Source organism: Aythya ferina (assembly GCF_964211825.1).
Source record: "Aythya ferina genome assembly, chromosome: 5".
Classification (NCBI taxonomy): Eukaryota; Metazoa; Chordata; class Aves; order Anseriformes; family Anatidae; genus Aythya; species Aythya ferina.
In genome coordinates this window covers 8,452,379-8,471,522 of record NC_140301.1, presented here as the reverse complement: position 1 = coordinate 8,471,522, position 19,144 = coordinate 8,452,379, and the positions used below count along the sequence as shown (strand labels likewise).

The 19,144-nt window shown below is 37.2% G+C and overlaps 1 long non-coding RNA gene across 1 annotated transcript in view; it reads right to left on the bottom strand.

Moving 5' to 3' along the window:
* The window catches only part of LOC311438102, a 177,440-nt gene extending 161,266 nt beyond the window's left edge, over positions 1-16,174 (bottom strand). Inside the window, exon 1 of the long non-coding RNA XR_014693922.1 lies at positions 16,102-16,174. This is a non-coding gene — a long non-coding RNA (uncharacterized lncRNA). The remainder of the gene's footprint in view (positions 1-16,101) is intronic.
* Positions 16,175-19,144: the final 2,970 nt, after the last annotated feature.

Below are 19,144 nucleotides of genomic sequence, written 5' to 3'. Positions count from 1 at the left end.
CGTTCAAGCTGAGACTTGTGTGTCCTGCTGCTGGCCCTTAGAATGGGACGTTGTGAGCATTAACACCCTCCTTAACTAAGAATTTCCAGACTGTACTTATTGCTCTTTCATATAGTCAGGGAAATAAAATTAAAAGAATTTTTAAAAGGAAGCTAAAAACAAAACACGCTATGAAAGGTCTTTTTGACTATCAGAGCAGTGATACAACATGGCCATTCACAACAACCACCTGTTTGCTTGCAGGTTGGTGACCTCACAGTCGTTAAAGTTTAAGAGTCTTATTCAGAAGAAGGCGTCTCTTTCCTGCCTCTGTTGTAACTGCAGACTCCTGCACAATATGGGTATTTATAAAGGAGAAATGCATACCTGGGAGAGATAATAGTGAACTGTACTACCATACACCCGCCTTTTAATCCCTTAATTATTTAGCATATCCATAAGGAGACTAAACATTTAGACTCACTAGGTGCCCATGACATGCGTGAAAAGTATAATAGGAACTTGTCAGCTGCATACCTTACTCTGGAAAATTATCCGTGTTATAAAATATTTATTTCTCTGTACAGACATAAAGTAATAGAAATAATGATGTTTGAAAAATGATCTAGTGGGGACAAAAACAATCAAAATATCAAAATGCAGCACCACAGCACAAACAACAAAATCCTACATAAAAGTTCCCAATAATTTCCCAAATATTTTTATAACAGCAGTGGCTGCAGTTAAAAATATTTGTACAATAGGGACTAAAACGTACATCTTAAGTTAAGTCCTTGGGTTCATGGTTTCCATGCAGACATTTTACACCTGTCAACTTGTTGCCTTGGTTGGCAAACTAACAAGGTACCCAGAACCCTCATGGGATTCTGCTGTGGGAAATACAGCCTCGCTGGCAACAAAAGGAGCTAAGGATGGTTGAGGTGAAACGAGAGCTGGGACATTGTTTGAGGGTAGTCTTAAGTTACAATCATAAGAAATAAAAACTATTCATAGAGACAACATCAGAGGTAAGGCAAGTAGGGTGATACAAATAAGTGCATTCTACAGTTACACAGCAGATAAAAGATAGGCTTTGTAAACACTGTAAGTGCATTTATGATTTACTAACCCCTAATAGAGTTAATTACCATCTCTATTTTCCAAAGTAAACAGCTTTTTCCTAATGAATCATGATTCAAGTGAACTAAAATCATGTCTAAAATTAAACTGACAAAATATCTATTTTTAGACTTGCTATTCATGATTTGAATTACAAGTTGCACGTACCTTTCAAGCAGGCTTTACTTCTGATGCCAAAACAAAGCAAGTGTAATGGAAATTATGTATTCTTCACAAAATCTTCAACTTTGGATACACCTAGGTCAGTTTCCCAGTTTCTACACAAATCAAAATTGAAGTGGACATCCTCACAGATTTTAAGGGCTCTAAAAGCAAATGTAAGTAGCGTTTAATCAAGCTCACATGGGTCATGGAAACTGAGGAACATCTTTTCCTAACATAGTCCCTAAAAAAGCATTCACAGCTTGAAGAGTAATACCCATGCATCTTCTGTCTGACAAATAAATCTGTAGTCTAGAGAAATAAATTAATCTCTCCATAAAGATGTATGTTAGCTGCCAGCACCAAAACTCCTGAGAGATTACACTGAACTATTTCAAAAAGGACTATTTATTTAAAGTAGACACTGCAAAATACTCACCACTTCTCATCAAACTGAGTACAGAACAACCTCCTACCCTGTCTTTGCAAACTTTTCAGAGTTCTTCAGCAATATTGGTACCAAAACCAAAGGGAAATATTTCTTCCTAAAATGAAAAAGTGGAATAAGCAACCACTGTTTTGTCTTTCAAATAAAAGAGGGATATTTTGTAACCACACAGAGATAGTTCCTCAATAGACCTTACAGCTCACTCCTCTTCAACAGTTTCTCCTCTTGAATTCTTTCTTACTGCATAAAGAATTTGTAAATTCACTTTCCACTTCCTGTTACTTGCCAGACAGAAGAACAACAGGGAAAGGGAAAAAAAAATTCATCAGCATCTCTCATACACATATCTTTACCTCTTTCCTAGGTTCCTAGGACACTGTAACTCTTGTAAATTCTCAGGGAAACACTGTGAAGTCTAATTTGCAACAATTAATCTGTATATAGAAACCTATAGGGTTTATGACCAACAACATGTATTTCAAGTGTATAAAAGACATTTGTACATGTGGAAAAATTAGATAAATTATGGGATAAATATACATCTCAAGGTTGTGTTCATAATCTGAGAACATATCCAATTTACAAACAGTGGAACATGGTTATTAACACTTCTTTTTTTTCTTTTTTTTTTTTTTTTAACATGCCCATAGCAACTTGGAGCCTTAACCACTGTGCTTGATGTGTTCGTATTTTATTAACAAAAAGAGTTGGTCCCCTCCCCAAGGAACTTGCACATACAACAAACTACTTACAGTGAAAATTCAAAGAGTTCCTCAGAGACCTTCAAAAATTGACTTAATTTGTTATTATTCATTACCCTATGCTGAAGTTATAAAAACAAACAAACAAAGTCTAACACAATTTATTACTTCAGTGCAAGATGATAGGGTGGGGGGAAAGGAAATTAAATACTGGTATCATATGTGAGTGCATAAACACTTGTCATCCAGAAAGATGAATGCTTAAGTGGAATTAGACTTGGAGGGAAGCTATAGTCCATACTATAGACCATAAAGAGTCACTTGCCAGATTTTCTCTTCTAAAAGTACAGGGAAAAAAAAAGTGAATAAAGGGAGGAGAGGAGGACCAAAAATCCTGAAGTCACTACAGGCTTGTACAGTGTTGCATTTCCTAATTCACCGTATGATAGCTCCTCTGGGCAAAATGAATCCACAATCCCATTAAAGCAATGGGATTTGCGTGATTTTACCCAGGTTGTTGAGGGACCAGTACACACCAGGGAATTAATACATTAAAGGAGAAAACGAAAGGCAGGAAGTTCTATGAAGCAGGTATCAATAATTAATGCTTTTTTCCATTGGCTTTTCACACTCATGCCATATTACAGAGAGGGAGTCCACAAAAGCATTGCCCATGATAATACAAAGATATAATTATCTTTAATACAATTTAATATAATGATAATAATAAGAGAATTGTTATAATAATAATGCCAAAGCCCCAAGCTATGGAGACCATGTAATGCATAAAGGAAAATACACCATTTTTAACATTAGTTTTGTTATTTTCTTAGTTGTCATGGTGGATGTCATGAATTGTTATACACTGAACAGTCCCAGAGAGCTTTTTGTGATACAAATGAGTTTGAAGTTATTATGAACAGCTTAGTCCATAAAAGTCAACATTAGGGCCTGAGCTAAAAATACAAAAATAAAAATAAAAAACTCAAAATTCAATGCTAAAACCCCTTATGCTTTTTAGTATGATTTCCAAGAGAAGGAAGCAGAGGGTTTTTGCTGAGGAGATTTTTTCTTGACTTTTGTATGTTGGGTTATTTGTATTTTAAAACCTACTTCTATAACGTGTTCCCTGTGCCTTTGAGGTATCTGAAGGCTGTTGTTCAGTAGGAAGCAGTCCCACATACCAACTCTGGCAATTTCAGGCTCAAAATGCAGAACTGGTGATGTGATTAGAAAATCAGATTATTCCTGCTAAGAAATAACTTCCTTTTTAATTTGCTAATGCATAGAACGTCACTGTATAAAAATTCTAATATCAAGGAAAATTTATGGGAGAAAAAACTGCATGAGGAGCTTTCAAGCCACAATGCTTTCATTTGGACCATGATTTCAAAACCCTCCAGTTCAAAAGTGTTGGCTGACACAAGCGGCTATTCCTAGAAACTGCCACGTTTGTCCACTGAAATGAAGTTTTCACTAGCACCCAGTGAATTTCATTGTTTTGTTGTTGTTGTTTTGGGTTTGGTTTTGTTTTAAAAACAGAACTGTCTGCTTCTTTTTCCTCTTTCTTTGTAACACGGCAGACTGCCCTGCTTTTACTTACAGGAAGAATCTATCTTTGTAAGAGCTTATTCTCTCCTGCCAGCCCATTGTATTTGCTCACCTCTGTAATTAATGAACCAAAAATGGCAATGGATCTGAAAGGGCTGTATCAGCTTTCTATCAGATTTACTGAAGTGATTTGGAAAAAAAACAAACACCACTTCAACTCAGGCCAGTGTCGCAGCTTCACGAGTAACATCTTAAGGACTTGATCTACAAAAAATAAAAGATCGCACAACGGATTGCCTTGGGGCCTAAAGCAAGATTCACTTATTTTAATATGATTCCAAAAATTGCTCACTTTTCTTACTATGGTGCCAACACCAGTCACTTCAAAGAACAAAGCAAGGTCTGTCATGAAAGGCCACTAGGCCAGGCACTTTCTGACCACCCACATCAGCCGCATCATGAGGAAATACATGTAAGGCAGACCCAGGTAAGGCAGACCCAGAATGACTCACTAGAACAGGGCAACAGAGCAGGACACGTACAAATTTCAGAGGCGGTGAAGGTCTTACAAAATCTCTACAAATAGAAAAAATATGCTCTCACTACCAAAACAGAGTGTTATTAATCTGACAGGCATGTTATATTCATTTATTAATAAGTAGCATTTTAGAGCATTTCTTAGATGCATTGGCAAAGGAGGAATTGCATTGTTGGCTCTTGCCCTATTCGCACCCTGCCTTCTTCCTCCACTAATGTCAGGTTCAGTTCAAGCAGTACCAAAGCAACAGTACTTGCCTTTAATAAGGCAACACATGCTCATATTCCTGAACTTTTAAATCCAGCCACCCTGTCTTTTTAAATACAAAAATAGTTATGAACTGGAATCCAACCTTCCCTGCTTGAAAAGTGAGAAAAACCCTGAATGATGTCTTTGGGTGATAAAATAATAGAGACTACTAGAGCTCTCACTAATTGCTCAAACTTTTGTGAGAGACAGGTATTTCTTCATACTGCATGTGGAATTGCTAACACGAAGCAAACAACAGATTAAACAATAGACGGGAAACTTGCTAGAAACAATAATGCTTTAAAACTATATTAACATTAAGAACATGTGCATCATATCAGATTTATCCCTCTTAATAAAAGTAAGATGAATACAGAGACTGAAAAAAAGACAGAGACAAAACTGAAAGCCTAACACTGGTTCTGGGGAGTTCAGATTTGGGGGTGTTCTGGCACTGATGCATGCACAGGTTTCTCACATGTTAGGTTTTAACCTACATTAAAAAGGCAGGGATGATCACTTAGCCTTTTACTCAGTTACATGCTCCACATCAGCATTTTGTACTATCTTCAGATTCAGAGCCAAGTCCTACATAGCTTTTATTTTCATTGTGGTTCTTTGCCTTTCTATCTTTACAACGTCACCGTGGGAAGCACTTGTTCGGAAAATACAGCATGGAGAAGTGGCACTCTCTAATACAGTATTTTCATCTTGTTAAGGCTATAAAGTGGCCACAACAGAAAAGCAGGGGGATACTTTCAAACTAGCTTTTTTCTTTGACTCAAGGATTATTTTGGGGGACAGAAAGAAAGCTGTTCTCAATGTCAAGCATTTAAAACATCTGCTTTTTAGATGTCACTATCTTACCACTCTATATATGCTCAGATTTCCTAAGTATTAAGAGACTTTATTTTCCTAAGGAATTGACATTGGCTTGGAGCTAAGTCTGTAATAAATCACCGAATATACAAGTAATACCATCTCAAAGTTTTTTCTGATCAGCAGGCATGTAGACCATGTACTTTTAAAGCAGTCACAATGAACACAGCAGTAACCATGTCTCGTACTACAGTGCAAACTGAACTGTGGGTTCCAGGCATGATATGACCCAAAAGGGATAAATTAATTGCTTTAACAATTCAAAACTTGTTTTAGATGAACCAGAAACTGCAGAAGATTGATAGGAATTATGGGAAGAAGCATATGAAAATACCGAGTTAGGATTTCACATGCACGCTGTGTTAGTAAGGATTTGTACTCCATCTCATTGATCATGAAAGAATCATCTACTCCGTCTGTACAGCAGTGAATCTGGGGTAACAATATTAATAATAAAAGGAGCATTTAAACTGTTGGACATGCATCTGCTCAAATTCAAAAAACTCTTTATTTGGAAAGGATGCTAGTTACAAGCCAAACACTAGCACAAGAGTCACAGTAAGACTACAACGTGAAATCAGGAGTTTCTCTTCCTAACTCTGCTATCAATAAGCAATCTTGAACAAGGCTTTCCACACCTTTCACAGTGTTTACTTGCCTGTGAACTTACACTATGTACAATACAAGGCAGAATGCTGTGTTTGTTCAGCACACAGGCCCCTTGGCTTGACTAAGGCCTCCTCACGTTACCAATACAACAGAGAGCACCCATTAATAAGTACCAAAGTCACTAGTGATTTCTGAAGCCCTTGGTCATGCAAAACAAACAAACCTACTGTGTTCAACTAATAGTTCATCTCTGTGGTTCTAGTTCTTGACTTGATCTACATGAGCTTTAGATGTAAACCACACTTTCTGACAAGTTTACAAAACCAACCAAACAAAAAAAACATATCAGCCCTCTTAAGGAGAAATTAAAATATCCACAAAAAAAAAAAAAAAAAATCCAACTTTATAGGATGTGTGATTTTGAAGTCCTTGGAATGATTCTGCCTAAAATTCCTGCACGAGAAGTGATGGTGCTAGTACGGAATATTCCACGTGAATCAGTTTATTTGTCACATGCCAGAAAGAGTTAGAATTATAAGAAATCCAGTTAGAAATAAACTATTGCTCAGTATAGAAATATGTCGGGGGATACAAGTAGTGGTAGGAGCTCAAAGAAGTTAAACATGTCATTCACACACTACAAAATGGCAGTACTTGAAGATACCAAAATAAAAGCTCACTTAGTAAAAAGGCCACAGAAATTGCTGAACATAAAGTTACACATTTGTGTTATGAGCTACTACTCGACAGGCAAAACAACTCTGAGTCAGATAGGCAATAAACTGAAAAAAAAAAAAAAGCCAGAGGTATAAAAGCAGTGCATATAAAGTGAAGCTGGCAGACAAAAACCAAAAAGCAGCCAAAGACTCAGAACAGAAGCAGAGAGAAAATAAAGCAATATGCATGTTGGAATGGAGTTAAATGAATGTTAGTCACTCAGCAGCCATAGGTCTGTAAAGACCAAGAGACATGTTGATAGTCTCATGATACAGGTTGAAAAACATGGCATTTATCATTTCTAGACACTGTTCTTTGCTTCATTATATGTTTAAATAATTGAGAAAGGTATCTAGAAAGAAATTGGTACCTTTTGTCACTGTAGGCTTCTAAATAAAGAACTAAATGAATCAAGAATCTGTAGTTAAATTTCCAGATTTAAAGTATCAGTAGCAACCTCCAAGCTGTAATTATACTGTTGCTTGCTAGCAAAACCAGAAAAATGGTAAGGCACTGTTAAGTAGATCAGATTTGGAAAAGTAATTACTTTCACGCTGTTGAAAGTTACTGATAAAAAGACATAGTTATTTTTCTAATTGCTATTTTAGTGTACACAATGTTCCATTTATTGCATTTAGTTAGTACACCTACATGACTTTTGTACATATCTATGATCCACATACATTGTAAATACAAAGCTCCAATATACGGTGGAGCATGAGGATAGGTGAGCGTGGAATTCTGTGTAAATGTGCCTGATAGAAATCACTCCAATTGAACACAGGGGTTCTAAGGGCTGATATCTTCAACTGCTTCAGGGAAAACAAAACAAAACAAACAAACAAAAAATATTACTTTACTTCTTTGTTCATATCTGGTCAGGGACCTGTGTGGCAGATGGCTAAAATTTTTTCAGTGTATTCCAGAGAGGCAGAATTTTTAACCAATTTATCCTTAGCAGATGGCATCCTCTTTCTCCCCAAAAGCCAACCCAAAATGTAGACAATGATTTATGCTCTGGGAAAGGTAGCTCAGTTCTGCACAACAAAGTCATGGCAACAGAGGTTAGGAAAAGACCATCACACAGCTGGGAAAGATGAGATAGAACCACATACTCCACAACAGCAAGTAAACTGCAGTTTGAATGTGAGGGCTGATGGAAGAGTCATGCAAGACCTGGAAAGCAAGCAAGCAACACATTATTACAGCAGGTGATGGCCTGTATTAGAGAATCAGTCCTTACAAAGGACAGGAATGGGTCCTAGCTGTGAAGACTTAATTAGTATCAGTGTTTGAATCCATGGGAGCTCTCCACCAGGATTCAATGGTATGTGGGCACGGAATCAAGCCTGCCTATTTTTCCTACCAAAAACATGTAGGGCAAGCTTATGTTTTCTTCAGGCAAAGTTGACTGATTTGAAACATTTGCATTTTTGCTTTTTTGTTTTCAGGGAAGTTACTAGAAAAGGGTAGTGAAAGTGCTAGCACAGACCTTAAGTTAAACGCCACATGAGACAAGACAGGCAAGGATGGAGTTATGGCAAGAACAAACAAAATACAAAGGCTACTAGTTTTCATCTCCCTTATGATATTAGTGTCTTTAAAAAAAATAAGCAGGCTTGTCATAGGCCAACGTAGACTAGAGTGATGCCAAAGAGGTCAAGAGGGGTTGTATGAAGAGCAACAAGTGGAGCACACATTCATGCATCCTCATGCGCCAGTCACCTGTGCCAAAGCCCATCTCAGAGACATTAACCTGTGGACTCATCTGTTTTGTCTTCAATCTTTCAGACCATCAAAGTTGTAAAAAGGTATTCAAGGCCTAGAAACAAATGTTGAGACAATCACCTAGAAGACAGTAATTTTGTTTCTTCTCACGTGGCCACAGCATCAATGGGACATCCAAGTGCACAAAAGCTGCAGATTAGCTTTCCTTCCACCTCAGATCATATCCTGACATTTTCATGTCATGGCAGCAGCAGTTCTCAATTTAGCAGTGAAACCAGTCCTAAAAATTGTTATGTCATGGAAAAGAAAGCAAGGTGATATATCCACTTAAATATTTATCAAGTTATTTATTCTAATGACATTTGAATGATTTTGATGTGAACACAGTTCAGCCATTCATCCTTCCTTTTTCTTTAAGCTTGTGTATGCATATTCTGTTTTCTTCAGCTATGCCAATAAACAAATGTCTACTTAAAAGATTTTATGCTCACTTGTAAATATCTAGGATTAGCTGGAGATGGTCAGGCACCTGGTTCAGTAGGGTCCTTTACTGTGAAAGCCTCCAACAATATCAAATGCCTCTGTTAAGCACCCTGCTGACACCCCGCTGGCCTTCACACTTCACAACCAGCCCTCTATCACACCAAGAACTATACCAAAATCCTGTATCATATCAAGAATGTACCAAAACTAGAAGACACGAGTTCCAGAGAATATTTTGTTTACCACAAGATTTAAGCCTCTCTCGCACGCCTGTGTTTATGACACTGTTGATGAAGCTTATCCTTACAGAGATTCTGCCATCTGGGCATGAGAATAGTTTCTACAGGGGAGCACACTGAATTTTCAGATCAGGTGCAAATAGGCATGCAGCAGCCTCCTAAACAATCTAACAAGGTCTACTACAGCTTTCACTTCCCTTTTCCTCACACAACTGTGCTTTCGGCTTACCCAACAGACCCGCTGGCATCACACAACCTGAGGTGTGACGGAAGCCACAGCTGCCCGAAGAGCTGCAGCCTGTCTCCGATTAAGGCTGCCTGCCCACCAACAGAATGAAAAATATGAAAGCTGTAGGTAGGTAGATGAATAGGAAAGGAGTAATAAAAGTATTGCTGCCATAATTAATTCACATTTTTCAAGCAATCACATCTCCAGAAGAATTCTAATAAAAGGGATGAGCATATTTGATCTCAAGAAAAAAAGAAGGGAAAAGACTGCTTTCCTAGATTGCCTTTATCTTTTTTTTTTTTTTTTTTTTTTAACATCAATCAAAGATATGCACAATTTTTAAACACATAAGGTTAGTCCTATGTGAAGCATCATATATTCTTCTTGCATGCTCTGTGATTTTCCTCTTCCTCAGCATGGACAGAAAGCACAACTAAAGACTATGCAGTTAATTATAGTGTAGCTGCTACCCCAGCTGTGCTCTCATGACTGGTGGGAGAACCACAGGGGAGAACCGAAGAAGAGGTCCTTTTCAAGGATGCCACTGCTTTTAGCCCCCCTCTGCAACAACTTCAGGATTCGGCTTCACTCATTATTTCTGTTTTGTAGTTCATGAACACCCTGGAGAAAGACGATCTCTGAGATGTAGATTTCATTTAATTCACCACCTGTACTTGTAGCTGCAAAAGGATCATTTTCAGAATCACAGAATGGTTTGGGTTGGAAGGGACCTTAAAAATCATCCGGTTCCAACCCCTGCCACGGGCAGGGACACCTCCTACCTCCTGGTTGCTCCAAGCCCCATCCAGCCTGGCTGTGAACACCTCCAGTGATGGGGCATCCACAGCTTCTCTGGGCAGCCTGTGCCAGGGCCTCACCATTTTCATAGGAAAGAATTTCTTCCTAGTATCTAATCAAAACCTACCTTTTTTAGGTTAAAACCTTTCCCTCTTGCCCAATCCTACACTCCCTGACACAGTCCATCTCCTGCTTTCCTGTAGGCCCCCTTTACATACTGGAGGAACGTACACAGCATGGCAGTAGCATGTATACCTATACACTGGCAGTGGTATGTGTATCTGTACTTGTATTGGCAAAAGACTTCAGCCTCAATCCAACAGGGTATAAGAACAGTTTCACACAACATTTTAATATGGTTTAGCTGCAGAAAGAAATTTTTAAAAATGTTCTCTATAACTGTTAAGTTAAAATTTGTAATTCTAGTGGAAAGTCTGTATTTATCTTACAGTGTAACTGGTTCTCTAATCCTTGCTTTGTAACAAAAACAGTCTTTCGAGACTAACAGGATACACATCTGTAAAGCACATTTAGCCACATTTATTTCAACAGCCATTATTCATTTTCTTCTCAAATAAAGCCTTTAACATAGACATTTACATAATTCCTAATATAACCTTCATGCCCGTTTTTTCACAGCCTCCTTCTTAAAATTTTACATCTACTTAGGCACCTAGCTGCACATGCACAAAATTGTTTTTCTGGTAATTGTATAATGCTAACAGTGTTAAATCAAATTCTTCTGGGGCACGCTATGCTGCAAAGCTTTGTATCATTTATTGCAAACACTACTGTACGAACACATGGTGACCCTGTCCCTCCATTTTTATTTTTGTTACTTACAACAAAAGATCATCCCAAAGCAGTGAAGGTTAATATAATAAAATGTAACAGAAAATCACATCAAATTGAAGTGTCTTATATAACAGCAAGTGTTCTGTGTCTCAAGCAGTGAGTTGGAGTAAATTGAAACTCTGAACATTATCATGGGGGTGGAAAGAGAAGGAGACGTGGCTTACAAAGACTGTACTTTTTAGCCTGAGAAATTCAATGCAAGAAGGCCAATCTACTTTACAGTCTGCTTATTTAATGCTAAAAGCATCACATAATCTACCAATTCAGAAGCATCAGACAGCAAGACTTCAAGAAGCACCAGAAAGTAAACAAAAGTATATAAATTAAGATAGGATATTATAACTGTCTTACTCGGTTCATCAACAGAAAACACGAGTCTTATTTCAGCATTTACAGCCCAACTTAGGTCACAAATCTAAAGCATTGCTTCTGAACATGTTTTCTCTTTCAAAGACGAGTTCCATTAATGCCTTTCTTACTAATAAGGCTTTGCACAATACCTAAGAACACAAAGGTATAGACTAAGTCACTGAGTATTTGAAACGGTCAAAAACTCAGTGGAACGAAGGGATACTTTTCTTATCATTGCCCTTCACAAAACTGTTTTTCCCTACTACAAATATCAAACAGATTCCTGGCAACAAAAGGTAGGTATGTTACATGAACTCTTTTTTCAGCTCCCAAATTACCCTGTGCTGCTTTCAATAAGTGGATTAGGCTAAAATTAAGCTGAACACTATCACAAAGGTGGAAAGAGATGTAGAAAGCAGCTTATACAGACTGCATTGTTCAGGCTGCAAATAAGAAACTGAACGTGTGAATTCTTACCAGAACTATTTTTCACGTTCTGTCACTCAGAAGTATGTTTTTGTTTAATAAACGCCCAATTTGTTCATGTACATTCATTATTCATTTCAGCTACTGGTGATTTAAACAGTTTCTCCACACACTATCAGAGCATAATTCAAGCTGGAGGGGACCTCCAGAGTCCAACCTCCTGACCAGACATGGTACCTTAGGAGATCAGACCAGGTTATTCAGGGGCTGATCCACTACAGGCTCTGAAAATCTCCATGGACAGAAACTATGAATCCTAAAATACGGCTCATTATATGGAATTTTATTTCCTGACTGCTTGACACTGAAGTCAACAGAAAGAATGTAAACATCTCCAGTGGGAATATATAAGAGTACATAAGCACATACATGCACATGGATAGTGAAAAAATGATTTTGTAAGTGTATTCATCATGTTTTCTGCTCCAATAATATTTTTCAAGGAAAAATATAAATTTTTGAATACTGAAGAAAATGAATAAATGGAAGAAGGAAAATGCAACATCTCTGTTATTGAACATTAATTGATATTTTGTCAATTATCATGAGGACAAATCCTTGAGTGACATTAGCGTACACGTTGGCCCTGAGTCATTGAAAGAGGCTGAGAAAACTGTTCTGCATTTCTGCAACTCAGAAGCTGTTTAAAATTTGTTTTTAATAGCTAACTCAATTTTCTTATCCTTGTGATATAGTTCAAGCTACACTCTGGTAAGCATTAACACCTGTTACGCAGCACTGACGGATTCACCTCACGTTTCGTGTTGGAAATGCAGGCATCTTGAACTATAATGAGCATAATGTAAAACACTAAAACTGATTTATGGTAGCTCTGAAGAGAAACAGCTATTTAAGAACATCGTTAGGTCACATCTATCTGCACTTAAAATGGCACAAAAGCTTTGAAACGATTGCTGAAGTCGATGTGCTTATTGTTAGAAGTCCATAGCACAGCTTTCATTATTTCATTTGTTTCTGAATGACTTCTTACATTGCGCATCTTTCACTTAAGTATCTCACATCTCCATTAAAGACATGGCTAACCATAGCTGCTTTACCCTCTTTCTATTCCTCTCCCTCAGGGAAGACTGTCACATATACATGTACACTGTAGCTAAAGAGAGTGGGAAGAAAAAGGGGGAGTCTAAGCATAGGTAGTGGTGTTTGTTTCTGTTAGAGAAGAAACATTTTTTCAGTTTTGAAGCAAAAGGTAAGGCAGGCTGTTACCATCCTTAGCTTCCACGGGAGTCTGCTGCACGGATATTGTGCCATTATGCATTTTAATAGTATTAGTCTTCCCAGTATTGCTCTAATTCAGCAATTAAATTATCATCTTCATTGCTTGCCAAAGCAATGTGTACAGCTTCCTAAATTATGCAGACTATTTCATTTTATTAAATGAAAGCTGCCTTAATATCTTTCATGGATATTGCTATTTAAGGTTCAAGAACACAATATTCAATTTTTATTTTTGTGGTCACTTATGGTTAATGTCCTAATAGTCTTTATTTGTATCGCATTACTATTGCTATGGGAGGATAATTACATGCCATTAACATGAATAATAACCATTTGTGTACTACTAAATCTTGCACAGGATTACACAGATTGTAAAAGAAGCTGTATTATTTTACAAATACGCTGTTGTCTCTCACATTAAATTTATCTCCTATATCTTTTCTAAAGAGCTTAATTAACAAACATGATTTGTTCAACTGACAGTTCTTCCACATGCTGAGAAACAGTTACCATATCTCTTAAAAAGATGTGCAAAACAGTTCGCCAAAGTGATAAAAACAGCTGAACTTTAGTCTTTGTGGTGGAGAAGCACATCAAATGATACAATTCTGGCAGCAATAAAGAAAATGGCAAAAAGTAGCTCTATTAATGTCAGATAAACTAGCCTGCAAGATCAGTAAGTATTTAGTCCAGAATTATTAAAATCCTGTATTTGTTGCAGCTACAGAGGCAAAAGGGCCCTTATACTGAACGTGTATCACCCTGCATATATGAAGGGCTACCTGAAAGAAAAACATAAGGCAACTGGCAGCTGGTTCCATAAAATTCTGTTCTTCATTTTTATGTCTCCAAGTAGCAAAGGCAGTACATTTCCAGCATATATTCACATTACATTAATATGTTACCTTCAAAACAACAGACTACAAGCAGGGTTCTGCAAACCGTGCTTCCATTGAACAGCACTTACTCAGATAGCTCCACATTTCTTATGACATTTCCAACTTAGTACAATATAAAATCCACTGAAAGCATTCCTTCTTCTCAGATAATTCCACGGTTCCAACTTACTTCCATAAAGAAGTAATCCCATTTTCAATTACAAGCCTAATATAAAGAAAACTCTAATATAAGGACCAACTGCTTAAAAACATCTTTTTCTTCTAACTCAGTAATAATACTTCTCAACAAAGGAATGTTTTCAAGGGCAACAACTTCCAAAAAAAAAAAAAATCTACACATGACATTACGATTTTCAAAATAAAGTAGGGAAAAAACATCTTCAAAAAAACAAACCTAATAGTAATTCTGTGAGCAACACATTTCCAATGCATATAAAAATCATATGAAATTAAGTTTGCCTTTTAGGAGCATATAAAGTATTTCTCAGAACTATACTTCGCAGCACCTAAATTAAAAAAGGCTTAGTGTTTTTTAAACATCTGACCAAAACCAAGAACCCCCACTAGCACAGAAAAAGGCATACTACAATTGGTTATGGGATGCTTCTAGCCTATCCTGACAAGTGCAGAATCTCTTTCTCCAACTGCCTGTGTTTATTCTGAATGCTCAAGGTACATAACCATTCAGCAAGTTTGCAGATATATCCTTTCCATGACAATTGCTTGTCAGACTAAAAAGCATAGTTCAAATCTGGGTCCCTCAATGCTATAAGTGTCATATAGCAACTCAAAATCAAATGTCACTTTCTCCTACTAGATTATTCTCCTTTTAATTATAATAATCACTAGTTCAAAAACAAAGACCACCAGACAGAAAACATAAACTACATATGAAGGTTACACTTGTACCATTTGGTAATTTCCAAGGAGAGATGATAGGGCCAAGCCTTACGCCAGGCTAACTTCCTTCCAGTAATAACAGCTCTGGTAACACCAGCTGTGCTTCTAGAAGCACCAGGCAGCACTGCAGAATAACCTGCAGTCTGAGATCGGATCAGAATTGCAGAGTGTGATGTACTAGTCACAGGAGGTTTGGCCTGTGCCTCCCAGCAAAGTCAAATATTCAGGAGAAAAGTGAGCGACCAGAGGCAGACTTGGAGATCACAGATCTCACTGGACTGACATGCATGGCAAGGAAAATGTCAATTTGTTTGCCTTTATCTTGTCAAGGGAAGCAGAATTTTGTGCCTTTTTCTGAGGATTAATTAAGAATATAGTTGAATCTTTTGATTTGTATAAACCACCAGAAAGTTAATCATCAAACTTTGGCTATTTGAACTAAAAGAAAAACATTGTGGTCTCTACAGATAACCAGAGAAAGATGATAGAAGAGTTACTTACACATTAATGCAACACATTCACTACTCTATTTCACATATCGATCCTTCATTAAAGTAAATACCATATGGTGTTGAACATCTCGGTGTAAAGCTCACTAAGAAATCAAGTTAATGACAGCTAGTAGGAATAATATGACAGTAGAGATAGCTATTATACATTCACTTTTATATATTTGGGGCTAGTAAATAACTCTATTGTATTGCAGATGAGATACAATTCTCTAAGAAAAAGGAAATCAAACTGATATTTCAGTATTAAGCCAGTTATCTACACAGAAGCTATGAATAAACCAAATAATCTAAATAAATTAAAAAAAAAAAAAACTGTTTCAGCTTTTGTCAATTTCTGACATGAGCATCCTGTTCTATTACTCTTTGGTTAACATAGATCTTACATAAAAAACAGAATACATAAATTATAACTGAGACCAAGGGCACCTACCTTCAAATGATTCTTACCATGAAGCTACCCAAAATGAACTGCTAACGACTTCATAATGACAATCACCCATTAGGCTAATGGAACACAGCAGCAGAATAAACTACAAGGCATTCAATGTTTCAACCGTTGGAGGACAGGCTCTGGTTTGTCTTCATTAGCAAATTGTTGCCACCTGTCCTGCAGGCATGCCTCTGCCTGCAAAAAACCTAGAGGGATCTCTTATGCTTATAGTCAGAAAAAATGAGCAAGGTTCTTACTAGAGATGCATGAATAACGAATCCTATGCTTAATGCCCAAAATAAGATACTAAGAAGAAATCTAATTTACTCAGAGAAGAAAAAAAAAAAAAAAAAAAAAAGGAAAATTTGTTGTTGTTTTTAATCCTAGCACTTCCATTTCACAGAAAGCATAAAGTTGTATGTAGGAAATTTTGGAACGATAAGGGATTAATTTTAATTAAACTCAGCAACAAAGGGTTTTTTTGGGGCAGGGGTAAAGAGCACAATGTACAAACAGGGGTGTTTGACTTTCAAAGATGTTTATAGTTTCAACAGTGAAGGAATTCAATAGATTCAATGCACAAATTACTCATGATCAAAACATGTAATATTTTTCTGGAAAAAGAAGTTACATCAAAATTTTTTTGCTCGGACCTACCTGAATATCTTCAACTGCACCCCTGCATGTTTGCAAGGACAAAACATTAAGTACCATCTCTGTTCTGTACACTTGTTTGACCTGCGTTCTCAGACCTTCGTACTCGCCATTTTCATTATCCTCTTTCCCTCGCGATTATTCAGTCTAAGAAGACAGTGCCTTTTTCTCCCACTTACGCACTCCATGCTGAAGAGAATAACTTCTAAACTTACTATGCCAAACCCAAACATTCTGTTCTAAATATTTTCTTCTTTGAGATCAAAAAACATTGACATATTCCTTCTACAACTTTTATAACAAGAAAATGGCAAAAAGTAGCTCTATTAATGTCAGATAAACTAGCCTGCAAGATCAGTAAGTATTTAGTCCAGAATTATTAAAATCCTGTATTTGTTGCAGCTACAGAGGCAAAAGGGCTCTTATACTGAAAGTGTATCACCCTGCATTGTTGTATTTACACAATGTAAGATAAAGTAAGGAGAAGCATGAAACATCATAATCACTGCAGAAAGGGAAAACTGCAAGTGTGTCAAACGTGTAAAGCAATTCTTCAGAAGTACAATGCTGGAGGTTGTCATGGCAACTTTTCTCACTCCTTCCCACTGATTTTTGGCAAGCATTTTTCAATTTTAAAAGCATTTTTACTCCTTCCCTCCTAGACCCCCTCCCCCCCAACACAGTTTGAATGATAACACTGAAAGTGAAGATCATGCAAAAACATCAGTGTGCAGCCACTTCAGACCGAAGATACATCTAGCCTGAATGGGTTTGGGGGGTTATGGTATCACAAGCACAAGAGTGCAGGTAGAAGGAAAAGACTTTTTCTCTTTTTCCTGTAGAAGATACTGTATGTTGTTGAGCCATTAATATTTACTGAATGACTCTAAACAATAATCTTCTTAAAAGGCTTCTCATTCATCAAGAGCTCCTTTATCACAGGATCAGAGCCCACCTCTGGCTATTTTGTGAAACTCACGGGATGCTCCCTCACTTCCAGCTATGGATGTCTGCCCGCAGGTATTCTCCTTTCACAGCCAGCTTATATGGAAAGGAAACTCATTTATAATTTTAAAAGCATCTACTGAAGACATGATTTCTATTCAGTTTCCTTCTCCAGAAGTGGAGTGTCTGCTGCCCTGACTTAAAGGTCCTTTGAACAGAATGGCTTCACACTAAGTTGACAAATTTTTTTTGCATGAATAATACATTTTTATGGTTCACTCTTTCCAGGAAATAAACACTCAGACATGCTAATAGTATTCTGAGATACATTCTTTTGTGTTCTATTTTACTATATAAAAAGTAAAATTATTTTGACAAAGACAAAAGATCCATCTAGTCCAGTGTCCTGTTCCTGGGAGTGGCCAGTATTCAGGGTGATTTCAACAACTGTGGAGCACATTTCTAGTCCCCTTACTGTCAGTTTTCTGGGAAAATCACCACTGTATACCAAACTTAAGCTCTATGGTCCCCTCAAGGGAAAGTGAGAGTTCTGCATACATTATGGTCCAACTCCCTTTCTGGTTCCCTGTTTTGGCATCAAGAAGTAACCCTTCAATACTGTTCCCTTCCCTTTTTCTTTTTTTTTTTTTTTCATCTTTTTTTGCTGCTCCCCCACCTCCAGCCCTGAAATAGGTTTCCCCCCTGTTTATTCTGTTAACCTCCCTAGCCCTGGTCATGCAGGGATCTGAGAATTTATTAGGGATGGACTGCATAAGGAGAAAAAGGGTATTGAGCTTTACTTTGCTCACTTTATGTTCTGTATGTGAAATTTATATACTTCCTTCATATTCTTCCTCATTTACGTTCTTTCCAAGCTAAAAAATCATAGTTTAATTTCTCTTCATATAAATTGACTATTCTGTATGGGTTACTCAATAGGCTAATATGTGTCACCTGTTGAACAGACTTCAAATATCGTACGCCAATTTGTATATCTCAGCATGAGTACAGCATAAAAGAAATATACATTTAGAAGTCAAATGTATTTACGAGCTATCAGATGAGTAAAAACACTATTTCTATGTGTAAAATGTCACATACAATTGTTCTTTTAATTTTGTGTTGCAGAAGTATGAAAGCTAAAAACTTGTTCTCTCTTTTCTGCACACACAACACGTGCTGACTGCAAACCCAAAGCCTATGCTGAAATGGGATTCAGTGGGTCTGAATGTTTGTTATCCAACCACAGTTATTTCCTTGTAGAAGGATGAGTCTCGTTGCCAGTGACGGTGCTGCTCCATATGGCAAAGGTTCCTGCACTAAGATCTACAATTCTCAGACTCAAGTCCTCCCCAAGACTTAAGGATATTGAATATGCAGCTATCAGTACCTAAATGGTGCAGAATGAAAAATGGGGGAAAATTCCCCAGTTCTATCAGAATTT